Source organism: Ascaphus truei, unplaced genomic scaffold (genome assembly GCF_040206685.1).
Source record: "Ascaphus truei isolate aAscTru1 unplaced genomic scaffold, aAscTru1.hap1 HAP1_SCAFFOLD_359, whole genome shotgun sequence".
Classification (NCBI taxonomy): Eukaryota; Metazoa; Chordata; class Amphibia; order Anura; family Ascaphidae; genus Ascaphus; species Ascaphus truei.
The window spans coordinates 31,027-38,117 of NW_027456607.1; the positions used below are offsets into that span (position 1 = coordinate 31,027).

The 7,091-nt window shown below is 42.7% G+C and overlaps 1 long non-coding RNA gene across 2 annotated transcripts; it reads left to right on the forward strand.

The window, feature by feature from the left end:
- The first annotated feature begins 1,575 nt into the window (after positions 1-1,575).
- LOC142483705 (uncharacterized) lies at positions 1,576-5,801 on the forward strand. Of its 2 annotated transcripts, none has more exons than XR_012797423.1 (3): positions 1,576-2,042; positions 3,204-3,271; positions 5,641-5,801. It is a non-coding gene; the product is annotated as an uncharacterized LOC142483705 (long non-coding RNA). The 2 variants fall into 2 exon arrangements; XR_012797424.1 differs by having other exon boundaries at positions 5,679-5,740.
- Positions 5,802-7,091: the final 1,290 nt, after the last annotated feature.

Genomic DNA, 7,091 nt, shown 5'->3' on the forward strand with positions numbered 1-7,091 from the left:
AATTCAAGAAATTGGACTCCATTTTGAAAGAAGGATAAAGACAGTAATTTATAGATTGTGTAAACTTTTTGAAAGGGAATTGGCTTAATTACCATGATTCAATATGGTTCTAATTTAATGGACAGCATGTGAGCATTGTAAGCTTTATTTTTACAATTAGTATCCAGAAAGTGTCATTTGCATAGCTCTAAAATAATTCTGAAATAGTACTAAATTGGCAGCACTTCCTATCTGGGGGCTGGAAGGCTAGGCCTCTTAATAAAGTTTCAACATAAGCAGGGTGCTCTTTACGTCAGTCGAGGGTCCATGGTGCTGTCTATTGGAGTTTCCCTCTGGCGTGTTCCAGGGACTGGTGTTGCCTGGAGCAGAGTCTCTCTTCCCCTGCAATATCTCTGGCAGCACTGACTCTCTCTCGGTGCTTGCGATTCCTTTAGTGAGAGACTTTGGGTTTTTATACCCCTAACAAATCAGTTGAAAAGATTAATCCAAAATGGCCCGCTTTGGGATTAATCTCCTCAGTTCTGTATCAGTCTGTGTGGACAGGATTTACCTGTCTAAGGCCTGGGACATAGTGCCCCAAACAGTGCGGAGGCATGCTGAGGCTCAGGGAAAGCGGTGCTTTCCCTGGCCTTACACAGGTTGCCGTCAGGGGGCGGGACGGGGGCGGGCCAGTGATGTCACGGAGCTGGTTCGCCCTCATTGGGCGCACCGCTCACGTGACCGGCCCTGCGCTCCGGCAAGCAAGAAAATCTCAAGACTCCGTCAGACATACGCTTCCCCAAGCGTGCTGACGCGTGCGCGAGCCCCTGCTAAAGCCGCTCTCATTGCGGCTGCAGGGACTCAGTGCCGAGCAGCAGCACGGCTCAGCATGTGTCAGCGCATAAGCACTGACCATGCCTGATGCCTTACAATACAACAGAGAATTCACCCTGTTACAACTACATTAGCATTTTTTTAAAATAAGAAAATGGTAGTATTTACTACCGCACTCATACTGTGTTCACGGAGTGTGTGTATTAAATAGAAAGTACTCTCCTTTCTTTCGTCAACAACTTCACTGACTTTCCAAGCCTGGCCTTCCTAATGCCTAGTCGTCCATGATGTTTATTTCTGCCAAGTATGCTGGTCCAATAAAATGATACATTAATAATATTGCTTTCTATCCATAGCACAAACAGTCCCTGCCGCATAGAGCTTACAATCTCATTTTGGTGCCTGAGACACAGGGTGATAAAGTGACCTGGCTAAGGTCACAAGGAGCTGGGAAGTAAACTGTGTTCCCCTGCTTCAAAGGGAGAGATGTTACCACTGAGCGACTGTCCTAGAACAGGATTTCCTATTTTTCTGTCTCCCTTTGCAGCTCATAGGATTCATGTCTCCCTAGCTTAGCTGCCTGTTATTTTCCCTGTCCCAGCAGCTAGCTGCATGTGAAAGGCTACATTTTGATACACATGTTGTTTACACAGCCCTAGTCAGTGAGTTGCTATAGCAACCTCAGCTATTCTCCTAGAATGGGATTTTCTATTCCCCCCCCCCCCTGTCCCTGCTGACAGTTAGTCCAATCTCATACTTTTCCTGTGTGACACTCAGCCCTTACTTCCTTTTCACCCTGGACTCTGAGTGAGTAGAGTACCTGCCTGCTATTAACTCCAGCAAGGCCTTTCTGTTTTTACACTGCCTTATCTTGATTCACTGCACTTCAGACAGAGAAGCACTCTCTACCCACACTACATTTGCAAGTACATTTCTTCCTGTGACTTTCCTTCAATAAAACCAAGAAAAACAAAAGGACTTGTTGTGATTTGGAAGAGGGAAGGCATGAGTTAAGCTATCTGGGTCTATTCACACCCTATACGTGACCCTGGGTCCAGAATAGCGACAGCATTCTAAAACCCACCTACCCAATACAAAGGATGATGTGTGACAAATTCACACATTGCAATGGCACACAACGTACTGGCCCACTTTGAAACACATTCAACTAATCACAGAGTGAGCAGTACGGGACGTGTTGTTGCCTCTATCGCGGCAGCTGTTGGGAGGTAAGTGCACTTTAACCTTGCCAGGCAGGGCTCTATGGTTTGGTAAAGCCCTGTTGTGGCTGGAAGTGTTGAGTGAGCAGGGCCCATTGTGCTTTGGGTTCCTGGGGCCCATTCTCACTAAATGGCCATTGCGGTGCCTGGCTTGGGGGTGTTGCGCGCCATGGTTTGAGTACCATTGGCCTTTACCCATTGTTTGAACACTCTGGCAGGGTTGGCACTTATCAGATTACGTTATGTATTTTAATTAAAGTCACAGCCTTTGTACCTGCGGACCTTCCTTTGTGTTTATTTATTATAGGTATTATTATGGGAATGTGTATAGACAGGAGGGGTGGGGGGAGCTCCTTTGTGGGCCCCAATGTCATGCTGTTTAATATGTTAACAAGTATTTTTAAATGTATGTTTATAAACAAGCTTCTTTTGCTGAGAATATCCTTGATGTTTAGCCCCCAATATTGCCATTAGTTCATTTTTTCCTAAGTGAAACTGTCCCTTTAAATTAAAGCAGCCATCAACTCTCGCATTTATACCGTATTTCTTTGCACTATTTCGTCAGCTGAATTGAGGAGCCCCATAAACTATAAACACAAGGCAAAAGTAGTGCAATTCTGGGGCAAAAAAATCCTATTGATTTTAAATCTAATTTTTCTCTTTGACACATACTCTGCAGATGTTTTTCCCCATACTTGCACCACATTTGCCTTGATACATATGCACTAAAATTCTTGTAACTGGGCTCCCTAATTCAGGATCATTCCAATTGTCATTTCATTGAAATCAAAATGTCTGCCGCTTTATTACTGCTAATGAGTGAGGGGAACCCTGCTGCGATTGGTGGCATTTGCCCCACTGATTCGTAAATTTGTGGGGTGGGGGAGGACTGCGGCTTTAAAACCTCCTTTCTCAGGCTGGTTCTCAGCACTAGTGGTCACTGAACAGAAAACAAAAATAAGATGCATTATGCCAAAATCAACCAAATGTTTAGAGATTTGCCCATTTTCATTTATTATTTTTGGCTTCACTTTTATGCAATGGACATGTAGTTAGTAGCTCTGTAAAGATAATGCAAGTCTATTAAATTAAATGGAATGGGTTATATGGTGCCATCTGGTGACACAATTAACTTGGGTCGTAATAGACTGAAGTCATTTTCTTTTTCAGGAACCTACAAGCAAATTCTGAACAGCAAATTAGTTAAGATGCCAAACAAGGAGGAGACATCAATGAAGGTATACGGGTATTCAAAAAATTATATATATATTTTTTTGTCAGCATCTACGCTAAATCTAAGAAACTTGTTAAAATAAATTAATTTTTTTAAAAAGGCTTGTATTTCATGCAGATTGTTAGAGGAGTTTATGTAAAACTAAACTTGGCAAAGATTCCACATAAAAAGGAACAAAGCAGTGCACTCAGGCACATAATTTTAGACTAAGGGGTTTCAACCACACATTATATCGTCGTTGTAGCGGTAAAACTCATTAAGTGCATTTTTTGGCAGAAACTCACTAAATGGAATTTCTTGATATTTCTATTGAAAAACTAATTAAGTGCCTATTTAGTCTCAGTACAGAGTTACCAAAACATAAAACGCATTAGGTATGATTTTGAAATAATGTCAAAAAGAACATTTAATCGCCTACTGATCATTACTCAAAGAATGTAGTTAATTACTTTTACCTCTACAATAACGATATAAGTAATGGTGGGTAAAAAAGTGACAAAAACCCACCAATGTACAGTGTACAGCAAATACATGTAACAGTGTTTCCCCCTATCCCTCACCCCTCCCCCCCCCCCCACTGCCCCTCAATCACAGATAGGGGCCATTACAGGGTGTGTGTGGTGCATACCTGCTGGTAACAAGAGGGCTGAGTCCTCCACAATGACTTTGGGACACAGGAACAGGCTTCTGGGGTCCATACCCCACATAATACTTAGCAGTGCAGCGCCTCCGTCTGCCGTAGGTTCCAGGGAAATGGAGATGATCTCCCATGGTAGAACTGATTACCTCTCTCCCCAGTTAGATCACACACCAGGCCGGAGGTATATTGCAAACAGGAACAGTTTATTACTACACACTTTGCAGAAACACAACAGCTACGCAGCAGTCTTCTGCGGGATACAGTCTCCTTAGATCAGCTCTCACTGGAGATGGTCCCTGGACCGTCACTACAGGCCAAGGGCACCCGCAGACGTCCTAGCGGAGGCAAAGGTATAATCACACTCACTCCTCCCCGGAGGGAAGAGCACATGGGTAGGCCCCAATCTCAGGCTCCCCGACGTGTGACCTGCCTTCCTCAAGTAGGAAGGAACAACCTCCAAATTTAGGGCGGTCCTGCCCTTAAGTACAGCCTGAAGGCGGGCACCTCGTTGTCCCAGCTCCAACAGGATGTACCACCCTCTGCTGTCACTCAAGTGCAGTACCAAAGGTGAAGGGAAAAACCCCATACCAACTACTGGCAAGCCTGTAAATACCAGGGTTTATTGCCAGCCCATTGGGTAGAATAGTAGCCAGGGAGTACCTTGCTACATACAAATACCACTTGTGAGCACATTTACATCTCAGACAGGTCTACAATCCTGCTTTTCACAAGCATACTGTGCTTCCACTGCAGTAAGGGATTCTGGGAAATGACATGCAAATGAGCACACCGTGTCACCTTTTAGTTCATGTCCATTTAATTCTACTTTATATACAGTACTGTATTTTGGGGCGGAAACCCCCACTGCCCTCAATGTGGATTTTTGACCGAAAACGTCCTGAACTGCTACTTTGGAGCATATAGAATTATCATTCAAGGGTGGGCACTTTCACTGGTGATTTGGTTACATGTATTTGCTGTACACTGTACTGTTACATATGTAACTAATATTGTGTCTATATCACCAAGGGAACAATAATGAGAATTCGGAGCAAATAAACCAGATAACTGGTGATGTATACAAAGAGAAATATATATATATTAATTATAGAAATCTAGGATAAAAATTCCAGATGTTGTACTGGATTTAGATATTAGATATAGTCATTATTAAAAAGAGGTTTAGAAAGGAGCAGAGGGTAATCGTTTTTCGTTTTTTGACATTAAGTCTTTAAAGGATTATTGAACATGTAATTAAATAACAAATACCATAAATAATGGATAATAGTATCAGCAATGAATATGACAAAGATAAGGAATGTGCAGACGAATTAACAAGTATAACAAAGTTTGTACAAAGTATAATAAAATAAACAATATAAATTAAACATAGACTTCCCCCAGTTACCGGCGACAGGGCGAAAAGACATCAGGGGGACCCGACAGGTTTGACATTTATGGCAATTGAACATGTTTTACAATATTGGAGGGGCGGGACAGAAGTTTGGCATTAATAAAAAGGAAGACTTTCTGGATCCATAAATTGAGGACCCTGACCCCTAGGGGTCTCAATGTGGAAATAGATATTGCTCCATTCCTTAAATAATCTGTATCCTTTTCTCTAATATTATCTTTTTTGTTTTTTCTCCCTGTTGCAGGTAACTGAGGGAAGTCTATGTTTAATTTATATTTTTAATTTTATTATGCTTTGCATAATCTTTTGTTATTTACAGATGAAGCTAAAGAACCCAAAATGGATTTTAATTTACAGATGAAGAAAAGATTGAAAGAACTTACCGGTGGAACGTGGCTGTTTAGGAGCATTGGGTCGTGGACCAGGAATTGCTGCTGCTGCTGCTGCTGATGATGGAGTAGGATTCGGTGGGTGAAGACATCAAAAGTAAGAAAAACGTTTATTTCATGTTGTATTTAATTTTTTTTAGGTTGGCATCTGCATTGCAGAAAGTCTGTCAAGCGCTTCAGTGTGAGGCAGGTCTGAGGATAACAGACACTGGGGTAGGCATGGGGGAGCTGAACAGGGCCACTAAATCAACCGGTGCAGGGGGAAAGAATGACCTCACCTGCTCCTTGGGTTGTGAGACCGCTCTCCTCGCCTCCTCCTGCGTGCCGCCGCCGAGATGCAGGTCAGAGAATGGGTAGAAGTGCGGCGCAACTGCGCATGTCTGAAGAAAGGCTCCCGGATGTCTTGTTCCAAAAAAACTTTATTAACACACACCAGGGCTACACCAGCATCTCCCCCTCAACGCGTTTCACCCTTACGCAGAGGGCTTCGTCTTGGAGTGGGGAGAAGTGGTGACAGCCTCTTAAATACCTAAAAGCCCGCGAAAGCGGATTTAAAAATTTAACCCCTTGAGTGCTTTATGCCTGTAAGTTAATATCAATGCTATTAAAGTCCTAATGTCTGTGCAACTCACTTTAAACATATTCTATGCACGGAGAGCATCTTAAATATATAATCAGACATACACAATAGCAAAATGATAAGACTGTTTGGCTGCACATTCCAGGTATATAAATGCAATAAAATGCTGTTGTCAACACTGCAAGATAAATATGCTCAACACTAGATTCACATTAAACCAGGTCATACACTTATAAGTCAGTCATACAGATAGGGGCTTCCTAAAGCGTACCACACCCTCGACAGGGACCCTACTCCTATGTTCATTAGAGAGTTCCAGGACCTCTTGGACGAAGGTGAGATTTTACATGTTCTCTCGCCTAGTGAGCGGGACTTCCTCACTACTCCAGATCCTATCACTCCCATCTTTCATCATCTGCCTAAGATACACAAAACACTCACTGCACCCCCAGGTAGACCCATTATTTCATCTATTGGTTCCCTGGGTGAACACTTATCACAATACATAGATCACTTTTTACAGCCACTGGTCGTTTCTTTACCCTCACATGTTATTGACACTAAGCACGTTTTATCCCTCTTAGCACCCATCACTTGGCACCCTAGCTACATCTGGGTTACCCTGGATGTGGCTTCCCTATACAATATTATTAATCACGAGCACGGCCTTACAGCCACTGAGCACTTTTTACAACATCATTCCACTCTTTCGCCAGCACACATAGTTTTTATTCTCGATAGTATCAGATTTTCACTCACGCACAATTATTTTTTCTTTGACCAGCAGTATTATCTCCAAAC